The 15,285-nt window shown below is 36.0% G+C and overlaps 1 pseudogene; it reads right to left on the bottom strand.

The window, feature by feature from the left end:
* Positions 1–1,966: 1,966 nt before the first annotated feature.
* On the bottom strand, positions 1,967–8,209 carry LOC130719455 (uncharacterized; annotated as a pseudogene).
* Positions 8,210–15,285: the final 7,076 nt, after the last annotated feature.

The following is a 15,285-nucleotide window of genomic DNA, read 5'->3' as shown; positions in this document are numbered from 1 at the left end:
AAGAAGATTAGGACGAACTTTGATTAAGCTACTTTTGATGTATTTTTGCCATTATCTTGCTTGAGACTACGATTTGATCAAACTAATTTTCTCTTGACTATTCTATGTATGTGTACGGATGAAGTTTTAAACTCATTAAGTGCTACTATTACAAATATGTGATGTTATGATTAATCAAACTTAAGTATGTTATCATGAATTATTTCTTGATTACCTTTTTGCTTGTGTGCAACTCTTTTCAAATTTAGATTTCCTTGCTTTAAAGTGCTTTTAATGAGAATTCCTAATTTGAGTATTAGTCGTGCTAACCTTCATAATTTAGATTTCATTGCTTTAAAGTGTTGTCTAAGTAATTTTAGGCAACACATGTAAGTGTTGTCACAGATATTTGTGGCAACAATCATTAATTGTTCATTAAAACTAGTAACACTTTGAAGTGTTGCGAAAGCATCCACCCATAGGCAACCCTTATCAAGTGTAAAATAGACTTAATTGTTGCCTAAAAAAATTAATTGTTGCCAAAACAATATGTAACACGGGCATATCCAACACTTCAACTAACACTTCAAAAGTGTAACCTTTGATTTTAGGCAACACTTTTAGGACTTTATCCAACCATTTTGAAGTGTTGCTAAAAGTGAAAATTGTTGTAGTGTACACTTAGCTCAATTCTTCTCTAAAATCTCTACTCCACCCCACCCCTTAAACACCTTCCAAAAAATGCTAACAAAATATTCCTACTTACTCCCCTGTCATAGTTGCAATCTTGCAGCTCCTTCGCATGGACTGGGGTCTCTCTGCTTCTAGTCCCTCGCAGTTGCAATTCAGTGGCGAACAAGCTAGCTCATGGCTCTCAGTGCTCTTTCGCCTGCTTCGATACTCGTCCTCCACCGGTTCTGTCTTTTTTAGCCTCTGACAGAGGAATAAAAAATGGTTGGACTACTTCCACGGAGAGCAGTCATACAAAGTAGCACTTTACAATGTCATACCTCTTTACTCAAGTTTGGTACTTCCTTGCCTGAACAAGTTTGTATAAGAACATACGTATCTCTTTGTGATGACTATACATGTTAACATTCCCATCATAAAAATCAGCACAATGTCCACAAATACAACTTAAAATGACACTTGTTTAAGTGCTCATACTAGCCCAAGAACTAAGGTAAATCACATATGTTGATAGCACAATTATTTTTTTGAAGTTTAATAACTTGTTGACAACTGTTAAACTTTAGTTTCTTACATTAAGTTTAATATAAGTTTGACAGAATGAATCTTTGTTTTCATATAGTAGTGTAAAAATTAATTTTGAAACCTGTAGAATTAGTTTTTGAGAACGAAATAATCTTTTTATATAATATAATTGATTCTAAGATATTTTATATATATTTTTGTATATTTAATTTAATTTATTTTCTTTACTTACTTGTTTTTAGAATTTTTGAAATGTGATCTTAAAAATATTTTTGCCATAATAAATATAACATTTAATTATTATTTTATTTAAAGATATTTAAGTATAAATATTTAGAATATTAAAAAAATTATATTTATTATCGGTTTGAGGATAATTTAATCTATTTATTGGTTGTATTTAAATTAATTTTTTTTGAGTTAAAAGAATATTCCGTTAGCATCACTTGGATAGTGTTAACGGGGGTGGAGGAATGGAGTGTAGATTTTAGAGAAGAATTGTGCTCATTGTAATTATGAGATTATTATTGGGGTGAAGTGTAGATTTTGGATAAAAATGAAATTAAGTGTTATTCTCACAAACCTTGGGAGGTGAGTGTATTTTACTTTATATTCATTTTCTTAATGTGTTGGTAACCCTTTATTTTTTTTTATTGTAAAGGCACAATGGCAAACAACAAATTAGAAGAAAACTAAAGGCTAAGTTACATTAATTTTATGTAAATATACTTAACTGTAAATATGAAAATTTCTACTAGAAAAGTTTCCCAAATGGAATTGTGGAAACCCACTTTCATACGTGAGATTCCAAGACAAAGACCATAAGCTGCTGTCAAGTCAGATAAAAGTAAAGGAAAGCAAAGATATCATTGTCATAGACATGTACTTGAGTAACTCAAATACAAAAGACTAACAAGTCATAGACTCATAATTCGATCATTAAATGATCACAAACCACTGACAAGGGAAATCAAAAGCAAATAAAACAAGCAAACTCAAAACATAGATTAGAGTAACAAGTAAAGCTTAAGATCTATGCAGTAGACTTATTCAGATGGGAATGCAGAACTTAGGAACTCCTCATCCTCACATGAAATCTGCAGATTCTTGGACTCCATCAGAAATTCAATTTCTTCTTCCTCAAATTTCAGCACAAAACCCAACTTGATGAGCTCACAGAGTTCAGGAATGTGTTCAAGATTCTCGCGCAGAACACCCTCGGATACTGCTTCAGAGAAATAAGTAGCATATTTCAGTGAATTCCCAGAAAGCCCATTCATCTTGTGGGTGAAAAACTTGGAGCCTTGCCTTTCCCAGCGCACCATTCTGTTCGCTTTCTTGGTAATCACGTCACCTGAAGATAGTGACAAACTATAGCTCACAGTGATTGGTTCCAATGTCTCAAGGAAACTCAGGTTTAAAAGACCTTTAACAGCTTCATGTCTCTTTTCTGGTTCCATTTGTAGGCTAGAGCAAGCAAGAAAACCAAGAATAAGTGTAACAAGTCCCTTCACATTGAAAATAGTATTTGGATCAACCTGCTGGAGCTCAACCTCATTCAGAAATGATGATTCTTCTTTCTGCAGAGATTCAGAGATATTTCGAACACCGATTTTTCTGTAAATATCAAACAATTTACACCTCAATGATGGCGCCAGGTTCTGCTGAGGATACCAAGCGAAAACCGTTTCATCCTCGAAAATCTTCTTCAGGTGAAGGTTATCAGGAATAAAAACATCCTCTTTATCCAATAAAAATATTTCATTGTTGCCTGATGCTGCAGGAAGTTTCTTCAAGCTTTCAGAAAGCTTCTTCTTTGGATGTAAGCTCAAATGCTTCAAGATAAACATCCAGAACATGCTACACTTGTCAAATGGCAACTGTTCCACAGAACTCTCCCAATCATTCCAAAGGGCAACATAATCGTCAAGTGAGGGCTTGTTCCTGACTTCAATCGTCAAGTGAGGGCTTGTTCCTGAATCTTCTTATCATATATGCCTTCAAGAACATGAAACTTGGAACCAAAAAGATTATCCTGGTCATGTATGATGCATTCTTCAGAATTTACCCACTTTCCACCTTTGATTCTATCTGGAATCCACACATTTTTGGCAGCTTTATGCTCAGGTTTCCAGCTCTGTTGGTTCAAGTACAGATATATCTTTACAATGGTTTCATAATCAGAGAGATAGTCCAGGTGACTAGCAACCAAGTTGCATCCTTTCTCTACTCCAACAATAACTCCTATTTCATTGAGTTCTTTGCTGTATGATGCAATTTTAGGTCCATAAAAATTCTCATCAATGAATGGACCATCACTTGGCTTCAGGTACAAATCCCATTTAGAACCAAACAGCAAACACTTATCAGGAGGAAGATAACCAGCATGAGTCTTTAACCAATTTCTGGACAATCTTTTTGTGAGATCATCTTCAATGACTAGCTTCTTCTCTTGCATTAGAAGTCGGATACACTCCAACAAAGAAAACACGCTTTCAGGAGTAATGGTGGAGGGGTCTGAGGGGAATTTCAGATATTTAGGCACAAATTGCAGACCACCTTTCAATTCAGTAACAACACCAAAACTCTTCAGCTCTTCCTTGTACTCATGTATTCCCATACCATAGCAATTGTCACTGTCATTAATGAAAGGGAGAAGAGTTATTGAAGAGATAGATTTCCACTCTGGACCATATAAAATGCACTGTCTTGGGTCCCTATAATCAGCAAGCCTTGTCTGCAACCACTTCTGCTGTCGTATAATGAGTGAGAAATCAGAAGGAAATTTGTATTCAGTTGCCTTCAGCTTCTTGCAACAAGAGAGAAATGACTTGACATGCTGTGGGTTAAATAAATTTTTCGAAACCCTTTGTTTGAAAAGAGGAGCAAACTTATCAATAGCATCTTCAAAATCAACAACCACCCCTATTTGCTTCAATTCATGTTTGTAAGTGAAAATCTTCTCACCATAGAACTTATGATCAATAACAGGAACATCATCAAACACCTCAAAGATGCATCCCCACACAGGGTCATACCAGAAACATTCACTTGGTTTTTTATAACCCAGGTTGGTCTTCAAGAAAAATGTTCCCTTCAGTGAATTCAAGAGGTTACTAGGAGCATGCAAGGACCTTACACATTGCATTATCAGGACTACAGCATCAGCTGACAAATGAACCAGATTTGAAGGAGATCTTAAATGATCAACTACAACTTGGTAATTTCCAGTGAAGCCAGCTATCACACCCAACAACTTGAGTTCCTCTCTGAAATCATGTATTTCATCACCAAAATAAGACTGGTCAATGAAAGGGATATCACTAATTTGTGATGCAACTTCCCATTCTGAATCATACAATACAGATCCTACAGGAGACCTGAGACCATGACAAGTCTTCAGCCAACTTCCCTCTCTTACACTGTTGACAAATTTGTTTAGAGGAAGAAAACTTTTCCTGAGATACTGAATGAATTTCAGCATCAAAAGGACATGACTCTTGCTTAAAGTGAAAGAAGCTGCACGAGTCATTAGTTCCTTTCCAATGAATTCACATGCTTCGTCGTAACTGAACATTACCCCAACTGTTTTCAACTCCTCGTCATAACCTTTTAATCTTTCCCCGTAGAAGCTCTCATCGATCAGAGGAAGGTCAACAAGAACGGAACCACTTTGCAGAAGCTGTCCCAACGATGAGCGAATTAAGAATGACTTGGAAGGAGGCCTGCATCCATTGGCTGTAACTCTAAGCCAGCTCCCTTCTTTTATACATTTCAAGAACCTTTGTGGCAGCTGCACTCCTCTAGACTTCAGGTTTCGAATCCAATCCAAAAGCAAAAAGGTGTTATCTTTCGTTAGCGGTGTCTCTACGGCAGAGAATCCAGCATTAGGAGGAGAAATGTAGGGTATGTCAGAAGCATCAGCATGCTTTTTAAGGAATTCAATCAATTTCTCAGGACCTGTATATTGACCTGCATAATGAGCAGAACGCAAGTACTCCTTTCCCAGCTCAACATAGTTTTCGCTTCTCCATGGATTAGTGACAATCAAGTCTGCCCATTTGCTCACATTTGCAGGTACAAGAACCCCATTCCTGCATTCAGTCACAGATCCATAGTTGTCCACAAGTGGCATTGAACCACATAGAGCATCGACCTCCCGACTTGATAAGTAACGTTTATTCATTGAGTGATACAAGAAATGAGCATATGCAATGGCACGCTTGCTGTTATTTTTAATAGAATTGCAAAGGCCATTTGCAAAAGTGTACAGTCTCAAAGCCTTAACATGAACTTGATCTTCTAGCAAATCCAACAAAGTCCTCTTCTGAGAAAATTGCAAGATAGCTTCCTGTGTAATTTCTGGCATAAAAAACTTGTTGGATGAACATGCGAATTCCTTGTTCCAATCAATCAGCCACGAGCAAGGACATAACTCACTTGAATCTGCTAGGACTACTTGCTTTGAACACTGTGTGCAATCATAAAAACTGAAATGGGACTGACTACCATCAGGACCAACATATTTAATCAAAGGAACTCTCACCATCTTGGAGTCCTTAAACATTGTTAACCAGTTTTCAGTAACAAACAACAGAAGCTCCAGATAAACCTCTTCTGACACGCCATCTACAAGATTAGAGCTCTGGATGCACTTTGCATACCAATCAACATTGACTGGTTTCACCTCTAAAAAATTGAGTATGCGGTCATACACGCTTCTGTCAAATGCAGAACTCAAGATTTTCCTCCCATCATGAGAAGACAGGTCAAGCAAGTATACTTGTTCCGATCGAGCCTTACTCAAAATATTCCAGAATTCAGGCAGTAACCTGCCAACTTCGCGAGGCTTGTAGAAGTGCTTCTGCTTCGTGTATGTCTCAATAGGAACAATAGCTTCTTCAAGAAGTTTTGCTTTTATTTGGTCTCTGACATGGTTTAACTTCTCATATGGAGAACTCTCAATAGGAAGGAATCTGAACATCTGAGTCAAACTGGAAACGGGAGCTTCATCTAAACCTATTACAAGTGTTTTAAATGCATCCATAAAAGCCGTTGGAATGCATTCAAGTATACCTTGGTTCCACTTATCATCCATGAGAATTGTTTCGCGTGACGAAGCAAGGACAAAATCTGCTTGAATTATGAAAGGGAAATTAGTGGCCATCTCTGTAGGAAGAAAGGCATACACTCCTGGTGAGCTCAATCCCCTGTGAAGCCTCTCCTGATTCGGGAAGGCTAGCGTTATAACCCATTCCTCCACTCCCATTCTCCTTTCCACTACATTTTCCACCCTCACAGGAAACTTTTGCTTCCACATGTAGTAGCTGCATTCCTTACCAGAATTAGAACTTTCCTCCGCGGAAAGATGAAGAGTGTAAGACTCAGCATTCATATTCTTCCTCGTCACGAAGTTAATCTCACTTGAAATAGAGACAGCAGCAACCGTATTCAGTTTAGGATTCTTATTGTGTTCCCTGACAGAGAGGTGTCTGATTTTGGAAAGGAATAATAGAATTTCTGGATGAATGCTGAAGAGTTGCTGCTTCACAGCTTTGACTTTATCCGACTTCAGAGGCAACACGATGGTCGTGGTTGGAAGGGAATCTTTGCCATATATCTGTCTTATGTCTTGAAGTGTTGGCTTCTCCTCAACCCATTCAGGAACTACATAACCAAGACTGCAATGTGGACAAGGCTTCTCATTGAACCTTATCTGATATCCATTGCTAAAATGTAAGGCTGAGCAGTAACCAAAAATACACTCTTGAAACCAATTCCTGCAATTCAACCACAGAAAAGGTTCCATCAACATTAACATTCATCTCATTTAGAGTCACATTTGACATTTGCTAAAGCATTGTTAAATTAGTTTTTGTTTCTTTTCTTTGGTATAAGAGCTCAATATAGTCTCTTTACTAGAAGAAAGATCTTGACATCGAACTGATTCAACCAAGATATGTGAATATTTGTATAATCCATCTAAAGATGTTTGAAATAATTTAATTAATCTTCATAAAAATCAAGAACTATTAACAACAATCCTTCTTGAAATAAAGTTCAGAACATTTTTGTAGTCACATCTAAATGACAGAATGTACCTTTCTCGCCTATGTAACCACTGCTCCTACTGCCTTTCTTCGTGGACCGTCCAACACTGCAAACAGATTCAATGTTTCTAGGAGAGAAACCTTTCTCATTGTTAAAAATCAACAATGTGGCAGGAGCACCACTATCTGTAATATCCTCAGCAGTGAATATGAATTCAAGGGCTGGACTCACTCCTTCAGGGTACTGGTTATCTTCAGCATTCTGTGGAAGTTGACAATATATATTTAGGATAGTGAATCAACAACTATCAACAAATATAATTGAATAATAAGATTGCTACATCCTATATAGACAGAGAGAATCAGTCCTTTATCCTGCTACTGAAACAACAAACATACTCAGCTTTTAACTATCAGGCACAAAAAAGTGGATCCTTACAAGGAACTGGATCCTAGTGACATCATGATCGAAGAGAGTTAGGAGAAGCTAAACAGAATGTGAGCTTAAAAGCTGCTAAACATCCTATTTGATCACTTATAGTAGGATAAGCGCTTAATCATACTTTTTTTCCAAAATGCTTGACCATCTACTCTCAACTTAATCAAGCATTGCATAAAAAACAAAAGGTAAAGAAAAACAAAAAACAGAATTGTCTAAATATTTCTAAAGCAACATTTACACACCAAAAAACAAAACAAAAATTGTTGGCATGCATCATTACAAAATCAAAACAGGATAACACCCACACACACACATATATATATATGAAAAAGTTAAAAGAAATATGGTAAGAAGTGCTTACCTGAATAAGTTCCATGAGGAAATGCACATCTTTAGCATAAAGTTCAGCAGAGAGATTCTTGACAGCCTGGTGAAGATCCTCAGTTAAAGGGTTGGGTTTGCCGCCAATGGAGAATTTGTTGCTTCGTATCTCTTCAACATGTTCTTTTGGTGTAGCAGCCATTATCAAAATCACAGGATCTGAAGTAACTAGTACTAGTGAAGAAGCACATACACGTTAGAAAGAGGGAAGCAGAAGAAAAGTGAGTGTTGTTGCTACTTGCTTTACTTATTATTGGGAAGACAAAGAGAGAGACTCCTTTCCTTTCTTTCCTTCTTGGCGAAGTAAGTTGAAAAGACTTGGAAAATATATGGTCAATAATTATTGTTATTATTGTACGGTAAAGAGATCAGTTACTTTTCAAATTCCACAACAACAGTTTCGTTTCAGTTTCCTCCTCTACCTTCCGTCCTTCCAATAAGGAAAGAGTATTGTACTATTGTGCTTTCTTAATTGCGGATTGGAAACTGAATACAGCAGCATGTAAATTGGAGTTCAAATTTCAAAATACTAGTAATTTCAAATTTCTCCGTATCATGATATTTTACCTCCACCGTGCCCTCGGTGACTTTTGCTATTTAAAATCAAATTTTTGTTAAATATTATGTTTTTTTTTTACTTTTTTTAATTGTGTATTAAATATATATGTTCTTTGTTTTAATTGTGTATTAATCTACCATAAATTTTCATTTTTTTTATATCGGAAAGAAAAAAATTATTTATATAAATATGAAAAGAATTTATATTTTTTTATTCAACTCGAAATCTTTTTTAAAATTCACTTGATTTTTAAATTTAAAAGTTTTGAAATAAAATATATGAGGAGTAAAACTTTTTCTAAATGAATAAAGATAGAATTGTTGTTTTTCAGAATGATAGAAGAAATATAATATTAAGGCTGTGATTTTTTTTTTAAATTCAATGGTTAAATCTATGATAGATTGTCAATCAAGGTGCCCACTAGGGTGGACCATTAATATTTTGGTCCACCGGTGCTCCATGATTAATCACCATTAGATCTTAGCATCTTGGAATATTCTTTAATTGGATGGTCAAAATTTAATGGATAACAAAAGGGTAAAAATGTAAATGTCAGACTCTTCTTCCCCAACCACCTTCATGTGTCACTGAATCACCAAGAACCAAGAACCAGAAACCACCACAACACAACCAATGTAATCCAACCACCGTGACCCTCAGCGCAACAATACCTAAACCGTGGCCCAAACCCCACCACCAAACCAGGTTCTTCGCCTCCATCAACCCTGTGATATAATACCCTACCATAACCTCCCTTCCCAACCTCTGTACCAAAGCCTTGTGAATCAGATGCTAAAAACCCCCCTCTTAGCCTCCAACACAACCCACAACATAAACCCCAAACCTCAACCTAACAGAGAGGAGATGAAGAAAAGAACCAGATACACCACCACTCAGATTTCTCCACTGATGTTCCTCCCTTCGATTCACATCAGATCTTCCACTCTACCGGGCCCTTTGATGGTGGTGGTTGTGCGTCTCAGATGCGAAGAACAGTGGCGATGGCTAGGTGATTTGGGAAAATTTATGTTGGTTCTAAGGGCTATCCGGAGCATCTCGCACCGGGTTGTCAGAGAGATCGAAACAAATGTCGTTGTGTCGATGATCCAAACTAAGATCGTAGCACTGTTGGCGTCGTTCCTGTTGTAACCCAATACGAAAACCTGGTTCTACTCCAGTGAGTCTTTAGGCTCATTTGGTGGGAGGTTGGCAGGCTTCGATCTCACGGTGGCTGATGGTGGTTGAAGTGAGAGGAGGGGAGAATGGGAGGGAGAAGGAGAAGAAGGGGAAAAGTCTAAAATCCTCGAGTGTAAAGTCTAAAATGCCCATGGAGTACCGGTGGACCAAAATATTAATGGTTCACCCAAATGGGCATCGACAACTAAATCCAATTTCTACTCTAGTCTCAACAACCACCTTTTTTTTTCATTGTATTTTTTGGATATATTGTACATGTTATTTTCTCTTTCTCACATGCCAAAAATCCCCAAAAGCTTATCATTTCATCTTCCGATTTCATCAACTTTCAAACTCAAAACCTGAACCATTCCTATCTTCCAGCAATTCGCTTTCTTTTCTTCATTCCACCATTCTTCATCCCCCTCTATTCCTCTAACACTTAAATTTGTGTTCTAAGGTTTTTTTTGGATTGATGGAGGGAGATGGAGTGGAGTGAAAGGAAATGGAGGGAGGAAAACGTCCATCGTTTACATTATTTAAAAATTGATAAACTGGAATGGCGCTCAGTGGTATACATTCCATCATATAACACTCTTTTCCCTCACTTTTGCTCCCTCCAAATTTGGAGGGAATGAGATGGAGCAAATGAATGTTGAACCATTAAAATTATAAAATTACCTCTTCACCCTTATATTACTATCAATCTGCTGCCTTTCTACCAATACAGTCGCATCCAATTTTTTTTCATTCACTTTAGTTGCTTCCATTTCACCTTGTTCTTTTTTTTGATGCATCGGAAGTTAACAACATAACTAAAAGAAACTAAGGTACAACTAGAGAATCCTTCAGGAGAATCAGCTGAAGCTCACTCTCCGACTGAGTAATGACACGAAAACTTGGAGACACAAGGCTATGACCATCATTAGCAAGCCAATCTGTTGCGGCGTTTCCATCCCGATGAACCCAATGCACACTCACTCTCCAATCCCGAGCCAAAATATCAAGAATGTCTTTGAGCAGAACAACCTTAGGATGATGGTGAACACGGTCCAGGTTCACGCTCTCTAGACTAGTCACTAGTTCTTCACAATCGACATCACACGAAACCTTTCGATAACCATGGTTCCAGGCCATGAGGAGCCCATCCCGAAGCGCTGCTGCTTCTGCCTCAACGGGGTCACCGCCGGCAGTACAGGAGGAGAAACCAGCCAACCAACCCCCTCTCATTGGAATCATTAATCAAAATAATGAATCGCTTTTCTATCATGTTCCTACATATCTTATATTTCCGAGGAGGTGTCGCAAGAAATATAGCAAAGTGCATATGCATATGAAAGCTGGGACCAAAGCCATACATAATTATCTATCTTGGTTTCGTCATGGCCGGTGAATTCCTTTCATCACAAACATTTCCTCTTGGATAATTTTGATCTTGTAGATTCATGTTGGTTGTGTGTTCAGATTTGTGGTTGAGAAAAAATGTGTAAATTAATAATTTTACCATAAGGTTAATATAAGAATGAAAAAAGTAAAGTTTATTCCATTCCAACAGTAGAATGGTAAAGTTATTCCATTCCATTATAAAGTATCCAAACAATGAAAAGAGTTTTTCATTATGCTCCATCTTATTCCATTCTGGTCCATTATGTTTCACCCTGTTCCGCTCCATTATGTTATCTCAATTCAAACATACCTTTAATGTCTCCATGGTTCTTCCTTTCAGGCGAACTGGTGTGGAAGAAGCCATGGTACGAAAGTATAAAAAAAATTTGGTATTATTTTCTTTAACACTCTAACCCTTTGGGTTTTTTTTTTAACTTAATTAACCCTTTGGTTGAAATAAGTTTATATTAAAGCAATGCTAAAAAAACTTATATTAAAGCAATTATCATAATCAATTATTTGTTAAATATATACTGTTAGGGACCGCTTGTTGTATATGTCAATAGTTACGGATGGACATGGCTAGTATATATTCATCATCCAATATGCAGATAAAAATTTGTATTTGTACCCGCTGCATACCCACCTGGATATCCATTAATTACATTTTAAACGGATTTTAAAATATATGTGGATACCATGAGTACCCATAGTAAAAGACATATCGATATAGAAGTATTTGTTCAACAGCAAAATATTAAAAATTAAATTAAAATTAAATTCAAAATTAGACTCGTAGCCCATGCGTGAAGGCGAATACTTTTTACTTCCCATTTTTCATGGGTCTAAGAGTTTTTTTCTTTTCGTTTTTACCATTACCATTGTACAAGTTTACTTGATGGAGAAGCACAGCCCAAGGCTCAACCACAAAATCATAAGAAATTAAACTCAATATACATTACTTGTTGGAATATATATAGTTATGGATACATCAACATCTGTACCTGCTCCATTAATAAACCGAGAGTGAAATGTCTACTAAATAAACATGTGGCTACCTATGGTTGTGGATTATTTTACCCATAACAGATTTTTATCCGTGGATATCCACAAGAGTGATAATTTTGACTAGTATAAACTCCAATAGTGGGCACAAAAGAGAGTAGCAGGAAAGGAAAATCCATTCCGTTTAGCCTGATCTCGCGCCTCTTCTTCACGATTGAATTTTTTCGTCTACATGTTGTATAGGTCAAGGAAAGTCTACTTATGAGATTGATCGACTGGTCCTCCGTTGTGGGGTCCTCCGTTGTGGGTAAACGGGAAGCCCGACTCTACGAACCCGAGGAAAGGCCGCACAACAATAGTAGGGGCGTTAAGACTGAAGCTTTTTGTTGTGCTAGCAGGTTACATATCTTGTTGGGGAGTCAAAAGCCACACAATAAAGCCCAACTCTAACTGTTGAAGGCGTTGGCGTTCAGTTTGGTTGCGAACTTGAAGAAGCTTAAAGTGCACGTAACCTAAACCCCAGTTTCTGAGTAAAGCTTCAAAATATCTTCTCTTTTAAACCCAGACTTTTGTCTTTGTCCAAAAATCATGTACAGTTGCATGATTCCCTTTATTCAACTCCTTTGCTACCTTATCTCAGCGATTAGCTCTGTTCTTTGGATGCCAGGCCAACAGTTAGTTCCTATCAGGGTCGTGGAGAGCCTTAGGCCAAATAGACAATGACCTAAGGCCCCCACCCCAAAAAGTACTTATTTAGGCCCCAATTTTTTTTTATTTAGGCCTAAATAAATAGTTACTAATGAATAACAAACTTTAGCCAATTAAAATATAAAAAACATGTGAAAACATGATAGTATAATTACCTATAGATAATACTGATAATTACGTGATGGAACAACTACCTATAAATAATATTGACAACAGTGAAAACGTGATACAACTAGCTAAATAAAAAGTTGATTTTAAAACTCTTGATAAATGATTTGGAACTAAAAAAATTAGAAGATTAATATAAAAATTGATATTTTATATCATATATATTAAGTCTCTTTAAAACGCTCATAAAAACTCATTTTAACATTTTCGCCTAAGGCCCCAAAATTTCTCTACACGGTGTTGGTTCCTATGCTACGAAAAGCCTAGTCTTTTCGACTATCTTTGTAACCATTGTAGATTTTGAGTGCCAACAAAAGTCAATAACATTTTTTTTAAAAAAGTGAGAACTTTTTTTAAACATAGACGAACATATTTGACAACATTTGGGTTTAAAAGAGTGTGTGTTACTAGCACTTCTGAAATTTAAAAGTCTATTTATTTTTGTAATCGTATTGCTTTCTTGGTTTTTTTTCTTTATAATTTATTTTTCTCTATTATATGTGTGAAACGTATGTTAATTTTTACAATAATGACTGACATACACTTTTTAAGAGACACTCATTTTTTTTTTGGTTTCCCAAGGTATTCCCACAGCCGACAGCCATGAGACTAATCCTCAGAGGCTCTGAGATCACGTTAAGTGAGTAGGCCTCTCCCAACAAATGCTTCTCCATACGCACAACCCAGGAATCGAACCCTAGACTAGATGCTTAAGGAGCTCAACTATCTACCAGTTGTGCTACACCTTGTTGGTAAGATACACCCATTAATATACACTTTTGTGAGAGTTTTTAATCACTAAAATGTATGTTTAACGAGGGAGTCTCTGTTATAAAGTGTTATACTTGTTATTTCTCTAATTTGTACATTTGAAAAACCAACATCTAAGAAATCTATATTGATAATTAGTAGACTGCCATACTCAAAAGCATCATATATCAGGAGTCTAGGATCGTATTCCCATAGCCGTGTATTGCCTTAGGCCAAAAAGGCAATGGCCTAAGGTCCCCAAAAAAATTTAGGCCCCCAATTTTTTTAATACATAAGATATACTATCAAAATTTGAAAGAGGTAACAAAATAAAGAAAAATTAGGTAATATAAATTGCAACGTGAGCACTTATAAGTGCAATGTGAGAAATGCAACTTTGATAATTATTAGTAGTAGTAGACTAGTAGTGTTTTACATCAGTAAATTTACATTTTTCAAAACACTAAAATATCAGTTATTTTTACATTCTCGTAACTGAAAAAATTAATATGTGTTACTCATAGTTTTTTTATTAATTATATATTTATAGTATTGTGCAAGTTTGCTCATCACTCATTGTTTCTTAACTAAAAAGAAAACATTCATTTTTCTACGTTAGAGTGAATTGTCAAAGAAGATATTTGATATCAAAGTGTTGCAACATCTCTCATTGTTTCATTCATTATGTTCCAGGTTCTATTACTAACAATATTTTGTTTATTTTGCAATGTAAAACTTTTGTAAATATTTCGCAGCTTAAAAAAATAGAGATAATATAGAAATTGATAATATATGATGTATTAAGTCTTTTTAAAATTCTTGTTAAAACAAATTACTTTAACAATTTCGCCTTAGGCCCCGAAATCTCTATACACGGCTCTATATATAGTTGCAACATATATAATGGAATCTTATCGACATCTGATGTCTTGTGTGCCACAAAGGTGACACCCTTCCACACACGCTGAAAAAACTTTATCTTCCCGAACCACAGTGTGCTCGCACTTAGGACGACTTGCAATATTGGTTCCTTTGAATCATTCAGTAAATGGGTAACAACAATTAATGGCCAACTTGTCTATTGAAGCAGCTAGTTAATGGGATCAATATTTTTTGTTCAATTTTCTTTCAGTTGCTTGATTGTGGACTACGCAGCATAAACCAAAAGCTTTAGCATTTCTGTTTTAATCTCGTCAATTAAGAGCGGTATTCTTTGTTGTGTAATAAAAAGAAGAAGGGTAAAGCTAGAATTAAAATGCATGTCTTTTTTAAAAATTATATTTAGGTTTTTAAGCTGATAAATTTTATTGATATGAATTAATCAGTACATAAGGTATACTCAATATAAAATTGTAGGGTTAATCATCAAATTAGTCCTTGTGTTATGTATGAGAATTTGATTTTAGTTTCTTCCTAGGAATTATTCTGGTCCTTATCCCTCCGATTGCTCTAAGTTATCAACTTTC

Source organism: Lotus japonicus, chromosome 5 (genome assembly GCF_012489685.1).
Source record: "Lotus japonicus ecotype B-129 chromosome 5, LjGifu_v1.2".
Lineage (NCBI taxonomy): Eukaryota > Viridiplantae > Streptophyta > Magnoliopsida > Fabales > Fabaceae > Lotus > Lotus japonicus.
Note: the sequence above shows the minus strand (reverse complement) of the source record. Positions and strands in the feature narration are given on the sequence as shown.